Consider the following 13488-nt stretch of genomic DNA (forward strand, 5'->3'; position numbering starts at 1 on the left):
CAACAGCAGTTGTCACAAAGTGCTTATACAGAAACCGAGCCTAAAAGAGAGCAAGCACTGCAGTCATAGTTGACTTTATGTGGCTTTAAACAGCCTTCAGTTGCACAATCAGGTGAATCCGCTATAGCTTGTGGAACCCACACTTTTAATCAGTTAAGCACTTTTCACACCAGAAAATTCAACATATATGCAAATAATTGAGTTGCACAAAGTTAGAAATAAAAAATCTGCCAATAGAAAACAAATACTCAATACATACTGTACATACCAAAAATACTTAAAAAGTACTTTTCTTATCCACTTGTGCGTAAACCCTATCTAGGTCGTTAACTGGAGGTTCCTGGGCCCCTCTCCCGGTCACACTGACTTCAGCGTATTCACTCTCCTGCCCCTGTTCCCTGTCCAGGGCTGCAGCTGGGGTCTCTTTGAGCTGAAGTTTGGAGAAGTCTATCTCACCGTAGTGGATCTCCTCAGGCTGGTCTTCTGCAGGTTCCTCTGGTTCCTCGCCATAGTGGATCTCCTCAGGCTGGTCTTCTGCAGGTTCCTCTGGTTCCTCGCCGTAGTAGATCTCCTCAGGCTGGTCTTCTGCAGGTTCCTCTGGTTCCTCGCCATAGTGGATCTCCTCAGGCTGGTCTTCTGCAGGTTCCTCTGGTTCCTCGCCATAGTGGATCTCCTCAGGCTGGTCTTCTGCAGGTTCCTCTGGTTCCTCGCCGTAGTAGATCTCCTCAGGCTGGTCTTCTGCTGGTTCCTCTTCGGCCGTCGCCTGGTTAGTGTGCACCGTCCCAAACAGGGAGTTCTGTGAAGAGAACACATAGAGAGGAACAGGTGTAAAGCTCTAAGGACCTTACAGCAGATTAAACAACACATGCTGAAGATATGCTAATACAAATGTCTTCTGTAGGTTCAGGAGAAGCAGAGAATTACATTATTGATTGGCATTTTGTCAATAAATGAGCTACAATCTAAATGCTTAGTAATCAAAGAAGATACAGCATAGCTATGCTGTTATCATTCGATGTTCTTACAGGATGTGGCATTGCCATCGGTGTGGTCACATCACCCTAAAAGTCCTAGATTTTCTCCTCCTGGAAGACATTTAGAAAGGTATTCTGAATGCACTGAGAAGGTTTTAATATATACAAAGCACAAACACAACATAAATAAATAATTTTGCATTGAGGCCAGGAATATCCTTTACCACCCAGGCTGCCAAGCAAAAAGAACCCAAACGTTTCTGCTACAATCCCAAAAACCATTAGGTAAACAGACTCTTCTTGCCCTGAAAATACAGCACACATTTCTTACAAAAAGATCTCTAAAGTATATCTAACCAAAGATTGTGCCCTATGGGCCCCTTTTTTACCTTCAATACTCTCAATGCTGTGATCATCTCTTGCTTCACAGTAGTACAGTCCTCCATCACCAACAGTCACATTGAGGGTGTAGGTCTGTCCAGATGCTACCCAGGCTGGTTTACCCCCACTGATCTGGAACCAGGTAAAGTTTGTCACAGGATGTTTGGCTGTAGTTCAGATTCACACAACTGCCCACTGATACTGGATCAGTTGTACTGCGGGAGACTGAGGTGTTTTTAGGAGAGACTGGGGGAGAGGGGTTAATTAAGAGTGCATCTGGTATATTGAATTGTCTGATCAATACCAGTCTATGACATAATCATAGATTTACAGGCCCCAAATATTAGATTTTTATTTAACTAGGCAAGTCAGTTAAGAACTAATTCTTATTTACAATGACAGCCTAGGAACAGTGGGTTCACTGCCTTGTTCAGGGGCAGAATGACAGATTTTTACCTTGTCAGCTCAGGGATTCGATCTAGCTACCTTTCAGTTACTGGCCCAATGCTCTAACCACTAGGCTACCTGCCACTCTAAAACATTAAGTGTTGTGATATGGTCAGATGTCTTGTAGCTTACTGGATAGACTGCAGTAAAAGTTATGTTTTTTTTCCTGATGAAGGTGTGAAGGTCACCGTGAATAGAACTGATTTGGTTTGGTCTGGATTCTCTTGTTGTTGTTTCTTAGGTGTGGACTTTGTTGGGAGAGTCCATTTCAGCTCAGCAGGAGGTTGGACTGAGGCTGAAGCTGGAGGGTGGGCTGAGGCTGGAGCTGGAGGTTGGGTTGAGGCTGGAGCTGGAGGGTGGGCTGAAGCTGGAGGGTGGGCTGAGACTGGAGGGTGGGCTGAGGCTGGAGGGTGGGCTGAGGCTGGAGCTGGAGGTTTGGCTGAAGCTGGAGGGTGGGCTGAAGCTGGAGGGTGGGCTGAGGCTGGAGGGTGGGCTGAGGCTGGAGGTTTGGCTGAAGCTGGAGGTTTGGCTGAAGCTGGAGGGTGGGCTGAGACTGGAGCTGGAGGTTGAGCTGCACCAGGACCTGTGTCTTATTCCCCAGTTGGTAATAATATATGCATGTACACTGAGTATACAAAACATTAAGGACACCTGCTCTTTTCATGTCATAGACTGACCAGGTGAATACAGGTGAAAGCTATGATCCCTCATTGATGTCACATGTTAAATCCACTTCAATCAGTGTAGATGAAGGGGAGGAGACCAGTTAAAGAAGGATTTCTAAGCCTTGAGACAATTGAGACTTGGATTGTGTATGTGTCGTTCAGAGGGTGAATGGGCAAGACACATTATTTAAGTGCCTTTGTACAGGGTATGGTAGTAGGTGTCAGGAGCACCGTTTTGTGCCAAAAATGACAATGCTGCTGGGTTTTTCACACTCAACACTCCCAGGCAAACTAAACAACTTCTTTGCTCGCTTTGAGGACAATACAGTGACAGTGCCACTGACACGGCCCGCTACCAAAACCTGCGGCTCTCCTTCACTGCAGCCAACGCGAGTAAAACATTTAAATGTGTTAACCCTCGCAAAGCTGCCGGCCCAGACAGCATCCCAAGCCACGTCCTCAGAGCATGCACAAACCAGCTGGCTGGTGTGTTTACGGACATATTCAATCAATCCTTATCCCAGTCTGCTGTCCCCACATGCTTCAAGAGGGCCACTATTGTTCCTGTTCCCAAGAAAGCTAAGGTAACTGAGCTAAATGACTACCGCCCTGTAGCACTCACTTCCGTCATCATGAAGTGCTTTGAGAGACTAGTCAAGGACCATATCACCTCCACCTTATCTGACACCCTAGACCCACTTCAGTTTGCATACCACCCCAATAGGTCCACAGACGACGCAGTTGCAATCACACTGCACACTGCCCTAACCCATCTGGACAAGAGGGATACCTATGTGAGAATGCTGTTCATCGACTACAGCTCAGCATTTAACACCATAGTACCCTCCAAACTCGTCATTAAGCTCGAGACCCTGGGTCTCGACCCCGCCCTGTGCAACTGGGTCCTGGACTTCCTGACGGGCCGCCCCCAGGTGGTGAGGGTAGGAAAAACAACATCTCCACCGCGCTGATCCTCAACACTGGGGCCCCACAAGGGTGCGTTCTCAGCCCTCTCCTGTACTCCCTGTTCACCCATGACTGCGTGGCCATGCACGCCTCCAACCACCCGAGCCACTGCCTGTTCACCCCGCTATAATCCAGAAGGCGAGGTCAGTACAGGTGCATCAAAGTGGGGACCGAGAGACTGAAAAACAGCTTCTATCTCAAGGCCATTAGACTGTTAAACAGCCATCACTAACATTGAGTGGCTGCTGCCAACATACTGACTCATCTCTAGCCACTTCAATAATGAAAAATGTATGTAATAAATGTATCACTAGCCACTTTAAACAATGCCACTTTATATAATGTTTACATACCCTACATTACTCATCTCATATGTATATATATGTATCCCCCTTCTGATAACCAGGTGGCGAATCGCATCTCTGCATGTCTGGCAGACATATCAGTGTGGATGACGGATCACCACCTCAAGCTGAACCTCGGCAAGACGGAGCTGCTTTTCCTCCCGGGGAAGGACTGCCCATTCCATGATCTCGCCATCACGGTTGACAACTCCATTGTGTCCTCCTCCCAGAGTGCTAAGAACCTTGGCGTGACCCTGGACAACACCCTGTCGTTCTCCACTAACATCAAGGCGGTGACCCGATCCTGTAGGTTCATGCTCTACAACATTCGCAGAGTACGACCCTGCCTCACACAGGAAGCGGCGCAGGTCCTAATCCAGGCACTTGTCATCTCCCGTCTGGATTACTGCAACTCGCTGTTGGCTGGGCTCCCTGCCTGTGCCATTAAACCCCTACAACTCATCCAGAACGCCGCAGCCCGTCTGGTGTTCAACCTTCCCAAGTTCTCTCACGTCACCCCGCTCCTCCGCTCTCTCCACTGGCTTCCAGTTGAAGCTCGCATCCGCTACAAGACCATGGTGCTTGCCTATGGAGCCGTGAGGGGAACGGCACCTCCGTACCTTCAGGCTCTGATCAGTCCCTACACCCAAACGAGGGCACTGCGCTCATCCACCGCTGGCCTGCTGGCCCCCCTACCTCTGAGGAAGCATAGTTCCCGCTCAGCCCAGTCAAAACTGTTCGCTGCTCTGGCACCCCAATGGTGGAGCAAGCTCCCTCACGACGCCAGGACAGCGGAGTCAATCACCACCTTCCGGAGACACCTGAAACCCCACCTCTTTAAGGAATACCTGGGATAGGATTAAGTAATGCTTCTAATCCCCACCCCCCCTAAAATATTTAGATGCACTATTGTAAAGTGGTTGTTCCACTGGATATCATAAGGTGAATGCACCAATTTGTAAGTCGCTCTGGATAAGAGTGTCTGCTAAATGACTTAAATGTTAAATGTTAAATATACTGTACTCTATACCATCTACTGCATCTTGCCTATGCTGTTCGGCCATCACTCATTCATATATTTTTATGTACATATTCTTATTCATTCCTTTACACTTGTGTATATAAGGTAGTTGTTGTGAAATTGTTAGGTTAGATTACTTGTTAGATATTACTGCATGGTCGGGACTAGATGCACAAGCATTTCGCTACACTCGCATTAACATCTGCTAACCATGTGTATGTGACAAATAACATTTGATTTGATTTGGAGGGCCACACAGCAATGGTTTGTCCATCTGAAAAACTATTTTAAGAAATGGTCATGAAAATCTAGAAGTTTGATAGAAATCTTTCATATAGTTCAAAGCACCTGGGTGAATGAAACTTAGATAACAGCAGCAGTGATTTGTCAGGGTGTGATGTAAAGTTCAACAACAGTGAATTGGCTGCAGTACCTGCATACTTTCTGACCAGGCCATAATAGAAAGAGTGCCCCAGGACAAGCCTATGGATTGTGGCCAGCAGACAGTGAGTCTTCTTAGTCTGCAGACTTTCCAAAATTGCTGCACAGTGTTGAAGAGACCAGCGTACAATCCGGTTTCTCCATGGCCTTCAACCTTTTCTCCAGGTTGAAACGTGAACATTTATGTTAAAAGGTTTGAAACCTATATTGACTAGCCCCATTACAGTGGGACAAATATGATGGAGACAACATCCTAAAAAACAATTAACTTTTCCAGCTGAGTAGTCAACTGAGCATTCCTATCATGGGTGATTGACGGGGACATCATGTCAGACCTAGAAAATATTATACAAATATATAAGCGAAAATATAACAGCAAGAACGCATCTCAACATAAAACTAACCAGTTAGGAAGGCAAAATCCATTTGAGTGTAGATTTGAGTGGAGTGGATTATGCAGCGTGAAGTGTTGGCACACAGGTCAGAAGACTGCATGTAGAATAGATTAAGCAGAGGAGGGGGAACTCATGTTTCTGGGGTATGTAAAGAGGTAGTTGACAGCAAGATGTGGTGATAAGAGTATAAAGAGTAACAGGAAGTAGCTAAGCAGATCCAAGAGATGGTGGGACCAGGACACAGTACGGTATAGGAACGTTGCAGTCATGACTGGTAGGGCTAAGCCAGACAGAAAGGATTGTCTAGAGATGTAGCAACTACTTACGCGACTCGTTGTTTCTCTGCCAGAGTTTCCACGTCTCTCTCCTGCCAGGTAAGGAACAACGTCCTCTTGTCTGTGAGGGTCTCCTTTATCTGATGGGTCCAAACTTCCACGTCCGACTGTGTGCTGCCAAAGACATAATCAAGGGCCTAATTAAATCTATTGCCGAACAAAATAAACCACCCTGGCAGTTGTGCTGAGTTCTACATGTGCAATGCTCACAAATCAATCAAATGTATTTTATAAAGCCCTTTTTACATCAGCAGTTAGTTGTAAAACAGTATCACAAAGTGCTTTACAGATACCCAGCCTAAAACCCCAAAGAGCAAACAATGCAGAGACAGAAGGACAATACAAGTGGTTCATGGGGTGCATGCTTGTCAGACTGATGTATAATCAGAAGAGAATAGAGCACACAAAAACCCTTTCTAATGTTCATAGACGACCAGCAGGGTCAGGTAAAAACCATAATGGCTATAAAGGGTGCAAACATTTCAAGACTCCAGTGTCAGATGGCTTTCCTGTTTAAGGAAGTCAAGGTTAATGGGTGGGGTGGGTTGTGGGTGCTAGTACCTTTCCGTTACCTTCCCACCCATGGGCCAGACTACATTCAATCCTAGAACTGACAGAAGAGAGAAGTCTTCAGTCTAGACTTAAAGGTTGAGACTGAGTCTGATTCTCTCACATTGGCAAACCATTCCAGAAAGAGGAGCTCTGTAAGAGAAAGCCTCGCCTCCAGCTACTGAAGCCCTGCTTCCAATTCATCTGATTGATCATTACATATTAACAAAAATGATGAGTAAAACACATGGAATCTAACCTGGAATTCTGTTTAGCAGCACCATCAACTCCTCCTTTGCCTCGGTTTCCTCTTTCAGGACCTTCTGTCGATGGAGTTGTATTGCTGGTAACATAACGTATGAAGGTGAACAAACATTTCATAGACTGTTTAAAATACAGCTTTTTGCTAAACATTACAACCGATGTTGGTGAGATCCATGTCTCTTAAGAACTTGCGAAAGGACTCCATATTTTCATCATAACAACCGAGTGAACAGGCTTATGTTAAACTAGATCAAAATAAATCAAAATCAAAGTTGTTATTTGCGCAACCATACAGCGTAATGTGCACAAATACAATTAAATAAATAGATAACTACAGTATATTTAGTACAGTACAGTAGTTGCCATAGCAGCAAAGAGTCAGTTCAGTTTTCATCAACAGTCTTATGGCTTGGACGGAGAAACTGTCTCTGAGCATGGTGCTGCTACACTTGATGCTCTGAAACAGTTTTCAAGATGGTAAAAGAGCCAGATGTCTTAGTTTCAAATTTTGATATAAGGCCTACCTCTAATGTCAACAACTGCCAGAAGATGGTTGTACTGGCTGTGACGGTCATGGTCATCTTGTCTCCTCCACTCCCATCGTAGGCACACCGGGACACATGGGATGAACTGCCCTGACTAAGACAGACAGACACAAAGTTGTTGTAGAACAGTAGCTGCAGATTTGAAACTACACTATCAGGGGGATATTTCATTGCACAACTTGTTAGAAAACTCCTTATCAATTCTGTGCTTGGCACGACAGATTTTGCCAGCAGAAAATAGGAGCATTGTGCCGTGATTGGCTCAGTGTTCTGTCACTCATGGGGACACTACGTCATCGCCAAGTTTAAATCCTTAGTAAGGGTAGAAATCCAAAATTCCAGCCCTTTGGGAGTTAAATTACAGCCCCCATAGTTAAATTACAAGTGCCCTTACAAGAATGCTCAAGGTCATTGGCCACAGATAAAATGAGTCAAATCACGTTATGTACAGTAGTTTTCATTGGACTTATCATGTCAACAACTTACTTTCAAAGTCTTAGCTAGCAGTTATCATCATGAATCAAGTCGACAATTTACTGGCAAATCATTTTTAATCCTTGTCATATGAAGAGAAATAATGAAGAGAAATTATAGATAAAATGTATCGGTGCTCATCGGCTATTGGACATTAAGATTACACAACAAGGTGGAAATAGCAAATTCAACAATGAGTGGTTTGTAAGGAATCAGTGGCTAACTGCAAGCATTGTGAAGCAACCACTAACGTTAGTCTGCTATTCAATGGAGTGGCTGTTTTTTCCCCGAGTTCTGTTGATGATTAGTTATTTGAGAAGGAGACCAAGTCAAGACGCTGGACCGGGTGGATTCAGTTTATAGTAAGGCAGTTTATTATGAGACAAAGATATTTGGCAAAGCGTGCACGGAGTCCTTCGTTTAGCTCATAGGGAACTAGCAGAAGAGAGCCCCGAAACATAGTGTGCATCTAATTTATACAATGAAATGACAGTGTGTTGACGTTGAGTCTAGTAGGTCCGCTCTCCTGACTGGTCGATGAGTGGAGGGACGGTCCATTCTCCAGGTGGTGTCGACTTCCCATTGGCCCTTGGCAGTGTCCTTTGTCCTCGGAGTCCAACACACCTAAGTGTGTGTGTGTGTGTGTGTATTTCTGGTAATTCGTGTCTGGGTGCTTGCGATATTCATGGAATGTTGTTCTTTACACCAGTGGTCAGTTCGTGTGGCTAGGGTGCTTTCATGTCTTGACATTTTTGTGTGAGTTTCTTAAGTCAGCCATCTGTCCTCTGGGTGTGGTCGTGATTGGTATCACTTGGTTGCTCAATATGTCTCTGGAATTTTGTTGTGTGCTGTTGTGAAACATGTTGTACAAATGCCCTCCTTATATATCATTAGGTAAAACGTTAGATTTATTTTTATTACAGTTCCCACCATAAATCCAGAGAATGCCAGACTTTGATTACAAAGCTTGATGCCACCTTCACAAGGTGAGTCCAAAAATCCCAGCTAGCACAGTGGATCTGGGCCGATTCCGACTGAGAGTCGGGGCCCTCGGCTGAGAGTCAGCCGACGTCATGTGGCCCGAGTCTGAGGCAGTATTACTTATGGCTAGGATGCAGGGATTGAGTTTGAGCCGATTCCGGTGTGAATTATCTGGTCCAAATATATTACTTGGGTCTCCGGCCGATTGGGGCTACTCTCTGGCAGATGATAACACGGACTACTTTATATAATTAACATTTCATTATTTATTAATTTTTCCATATTTTCTCATTGTTTCTGTGATCAAAAAATACAACTACATTTAAATTAAATTCTTAAAGAGTCCTGTTTAAGTTATATTTTAGTATTTCGATACTTTGTGCAAGGCAATTGATAATCATTAAAAACTTTGTGGATGGAGCCTCCGGAGTGGCCAAAATGCGTTGCTACAGATGCTAGTTCAATACCAGTGCCAGCCGCGCCGGGAGACCCATGAGGCGACGCACAATTGTCCCAGCGTAGCGTTGTCCAAGTTAGGGGAGGGTTTGGCTGGCCGGGATGTCCTTGTCCCATCGCGCTGTAGCGGTGTTTTCTCTGCCATATTTTTTGGGGGGTGGATGGGTATAATTTGTATGCATAAAATGTATAATAATAATATTTAAAATGACTAAATCGGGTAATTTTGTATACATTTATTTAAATTTGCATCGGGCGCTTCTGGGGAGATTCTGCTAAGATGCCGGCAAGTCGGCTGAATTCCGGTAGGGGCCGATTCTGGGAAGTCATTCATTTTGATTCTGGGCCGAGTCCGACAACCGATTTCGGCTCGATTCAATCAGTTCCGGCCCCCCGGAAGAGTGTTGTGTCTGGGCCGATTCCTCATTGCTAGCTGGGATGGCTTGTATGTTGCTGCATACATTATGTAATATGCAAGGGAGATGTGTATACTGTAGCTAAGAAAGTAATACTAAGTGTATGTTGTGTAGTAAGCTGTTAGTAGCCCATGTGCCTCACCCTAACAATCTGGTCTATTTTCACCAGCGCGGTATTGTAAACACATTGTTCGTGGCCGGTGTGTGCTTGTTTGCAAAAATTTTTGTACAGTTTTGACAGTGCTACTGACAGTAGTAGTGGCGCTTGGCTTGCACATGCGTGTTCAGCACACACAACATTCTATAATAGAATTGTGTTATTTGAAGTGTCAAATTAAAACCTTATTTAAAGCATCAAATAGTGTTATATCACGTGTATCTTTTTTGACACGGAAAGACACAAACGGCGTTCAATGTGCCTCACCCAAATAATTTGGTGTATTTTCACCTCTTCATTTCACCTACTGTTCTAACTTGGTGGTGTACATGTAGCCTATAACCTGTTTTAGAGAAATGTAATCATTGAATATTGTAAGAGCTTTAATTGTCTGTTTATATGCCCCCTTTATATATCCTACAGTTCTGACTTGTTGTACAGGGAGTACACCGTAAGAACGGCCCATGTTCTGAATTCTGTCGCTGTACATTTCAAAAGTGCTGAACAAATAGTTATATTGACTACGTCCGTCATTGCTCGCTCATTACTGTCTTAATCGAAATTATGGATTGCCTCTTATCCACTTGTAGTCCCCTTATGCCATTGTTTGTACATCTCAATTGTCAGTAGAAACCACATTTGTGCATGGCCAGGCACGACTCCAACACCATCATTAAGTTTGCTGACGACACAACAGTGGTAGGCCTGATCACCGACAACGACGAGACAGCCTATAGGGAGGAGGTCAGAGACCTGGCCGGGTGGTGCCAGAATAACAACCTATCCCTCAACGTAACCAAGACTAAGGAGATGATTGTGGACCACAGGAAAAGGAGCACCGAGCACGTCCCCATTCTCATCGACGGGGCTGTAGTGGAGCCGGTTGAGAGCTTCAAATTCCTTGGTGTCCACATCAACAACAAATTAGAATGGTCCAAACACACCAAGACAGTCGTGAAGAGGGCACGACAAAGCCTATTCCCCCTCAGGAAACTAAAAAGATTTGGCATGGGTCCTGAGATCCTCAAAAAGTTCTACAGCTGCAACATCGAGAGCATCCTGACCGGTTGCATCACTGCCTGGTACGGCAATTGCTCGGCCTCCGACCGCAAGGCACTTCAGAGGCCCAATACATCACTGGAGCAAAGCTGCCTGCAATCCAGGACCTCTACACCAGGCGGTGTCAGAGGAAGGCCCTGAAAATGGTCAAAGACCCCAGCCACCCTAGTCATAGACTGTGCTCTCTACTACCGCATGGCAAGCGGTACCGGAGTGCCAAGTCTAGGACAAAAAGGCTTTTCAACAGTTTTTACCCCCAAGCCATAAGACTCCTGAACAGGTAACCAAATGGTTACCCGGACTACTTGCATTGTGTGCCCTCCCCCTGAACAGGGAGTATAGGAGGGGACTGAGCACGCATCCCTGGGGAGCTCCAGTGTTGAGGATCAGCGTGGCAGATGTGTTGCTACCTACCCTCACCACCTGGGAGCGGTCCGTCAGGAAGTCCAGGATCCAGTTGCAGAGGGAGGTGTTTAGTCCCAGGTTCCTTAGCTTAGTGATGAGCTTTGATGGTACTATGGTGTTGAACGCTGAGCTGTAGTCAATGAATAGCATTCTCACATAGGTGTTCCTTTTGTCCAGGTGGGAAAGGGCAGTGTGGAGTGCAATAGAGATAGCATCATCTGTGGATCTGTTTGGGCGGTATGCAAATTGGAGTGGGTTTCTGAGATAATGGTGTTGATGTGAGCCATTACCAGCCTTTCAAAGCACTTCATGGCTACGGACGTGAGTGCTACGGGTCTGTAGTCATTTAGGCAGGTTGCCTTTGTGTTCTTGGGCACAGGGACTATGGTGGTCTGCTTGAAGCATGTTGGTATTACAGACTCAATCAGGGACATGTTGAAAATGTCAGTGAAGACACCTGCCAGTTGGTCAGCACACGTCCTGGTAATCCATCTGGCCCCGCAGCCTTGTGAATGTTGACCTGTTTAAAGGTCTTACTCACGTCGGCTACGGAGAGCGTGATCACACAGTCGTCCGGAACAGCTGATGCTCTCATGCATGCCTCAGTGTTGCTTGCCTCGAAGCGAGCATAGAAGTGATTTAGCTCGTCTGGTAGGCTCGTGTCACTGGGCAGCTCGCGGCTGTGCTTCCCTTTGTAGTCTATAATAGTTTGCGAGCCCTGCCACATCCGACAAGCGTCGGAGCCGGTGTAGTATGATTCAATCTTAGCCCTGTATTGACGCTTTGCCTGTTTGATGGTTTGTCGCATGGCATAGCGGGACATTGCAAATCCTTTTAATCCTTTTAAATGTATTATAAATTCAGATCGAATTGCACTCAAAAAAATGTCTTCCCTATGCACTCAAGAAATGTTCTTTCCTACTATGGGTCTTACAGTTGAAGTTGGAAGTTTACATACACTTAGGTTGGAGTCATTAAAACTTGTTTTTCAACCACTCCACAAATTTCTTGTTAACTATAGTTTTGGCAAGTCGGTTAGGACATCTACTTTGTGCATGACACAAAAAAAAATTCCAACAATATTTTACAGACAGATTATTTCACTTATAATTCACTGTATCACAATTCCAGTGGGTCAGAAGTTTACATACACTAAGTTGACTGTGCCTTTAAACAGCTTGGAAAATTCCAGAAAATGACGTCATGGCTTTAGAAGCTTCTGATAGGCTAATTGACATAATTTGAGTCAATTGGAGGTGTACCTGTGGATGTATTTCAAGGCCTACCTTCAAACTCAGTGCCTCTTTGCTTGACATCATTGGAAAAATCAAAAGAAATCAGCCAAGACCTCACAAGGTTCATCCTTGTGTAACAGTGTAGGTTCCGTCCCTCTCTTCGCCCCAACCCGGGCTTGAACCAGGGACCCTTGCACACATCAACAACTGACACCCACCGAAGCATCGTTACCCATCGCGCCACAAAAGCCGCAGCCCTTGCGACGCAAGGGGAAACCCTACTTCAAGTCTCAGAGCGAGTGACGTCACTGATTGAAATGCTATTAGCGCGCACCACCGCTAACTAACTAGCCATTGCACATCGGTTACACTTGGGAGCAATTTCCAAACGCCTGAAAGTACCACGTTCATCTGTACAAACAATAGTACGCAAGTATAAACACCATGGGACCACGCAGCCGTCTTACCACTCAGGAAGGAGACGCGTTCTGTCTCCTAGAGATGAACGTACTTTGGTGCGAGAAGTGCAAATCAATCCCAGAGCAACAGCAAAGGACCTTGTGAAGATGCTGGAGGAAACAGGTACAAAAATATCTATATCCATAGTAAAATGAGTCCTATTTTGACATAACCTGAAAGGCCACTCATCAAGGAAGAAGCCACTGCTCCAAAACCGCCATAAAAAAGCCAGACTACGGTTTGCAACAGCACATGGGGACAAAGATCATACTTTTTGGAGAAATGTCCTCTGGTTTGATGAAACAAAAATAGAACTGTTTGGCCATAATGACCATCGTTATGTTTGGAGGTAAAAGGGGGAGGCTTGCAAGCCGGAGAACACCATCCCAACTGTGAAGGACGGGGGTGGCAGCATCATGTTGTGGGGGTGCTTTGCTGCAGGAGGGACTGGTGCACTTCACACTTCACAGAACTGAAATAAGCATGTGCAAGCAAGGAGGCCTACAAACCTGACTCAGT

This window comes from Salmo salar, chromosome 29, assembly GCF_965601325.2.
Source record: "Salmo salar chromosome 29, fSalSal1, whole genome shotgun sequence".
NCBI lineage: Eukaryota > Metazoa > Chordata > Actinopteri > Salmoniformes > Salmonidae > Salmo > Salmo salar.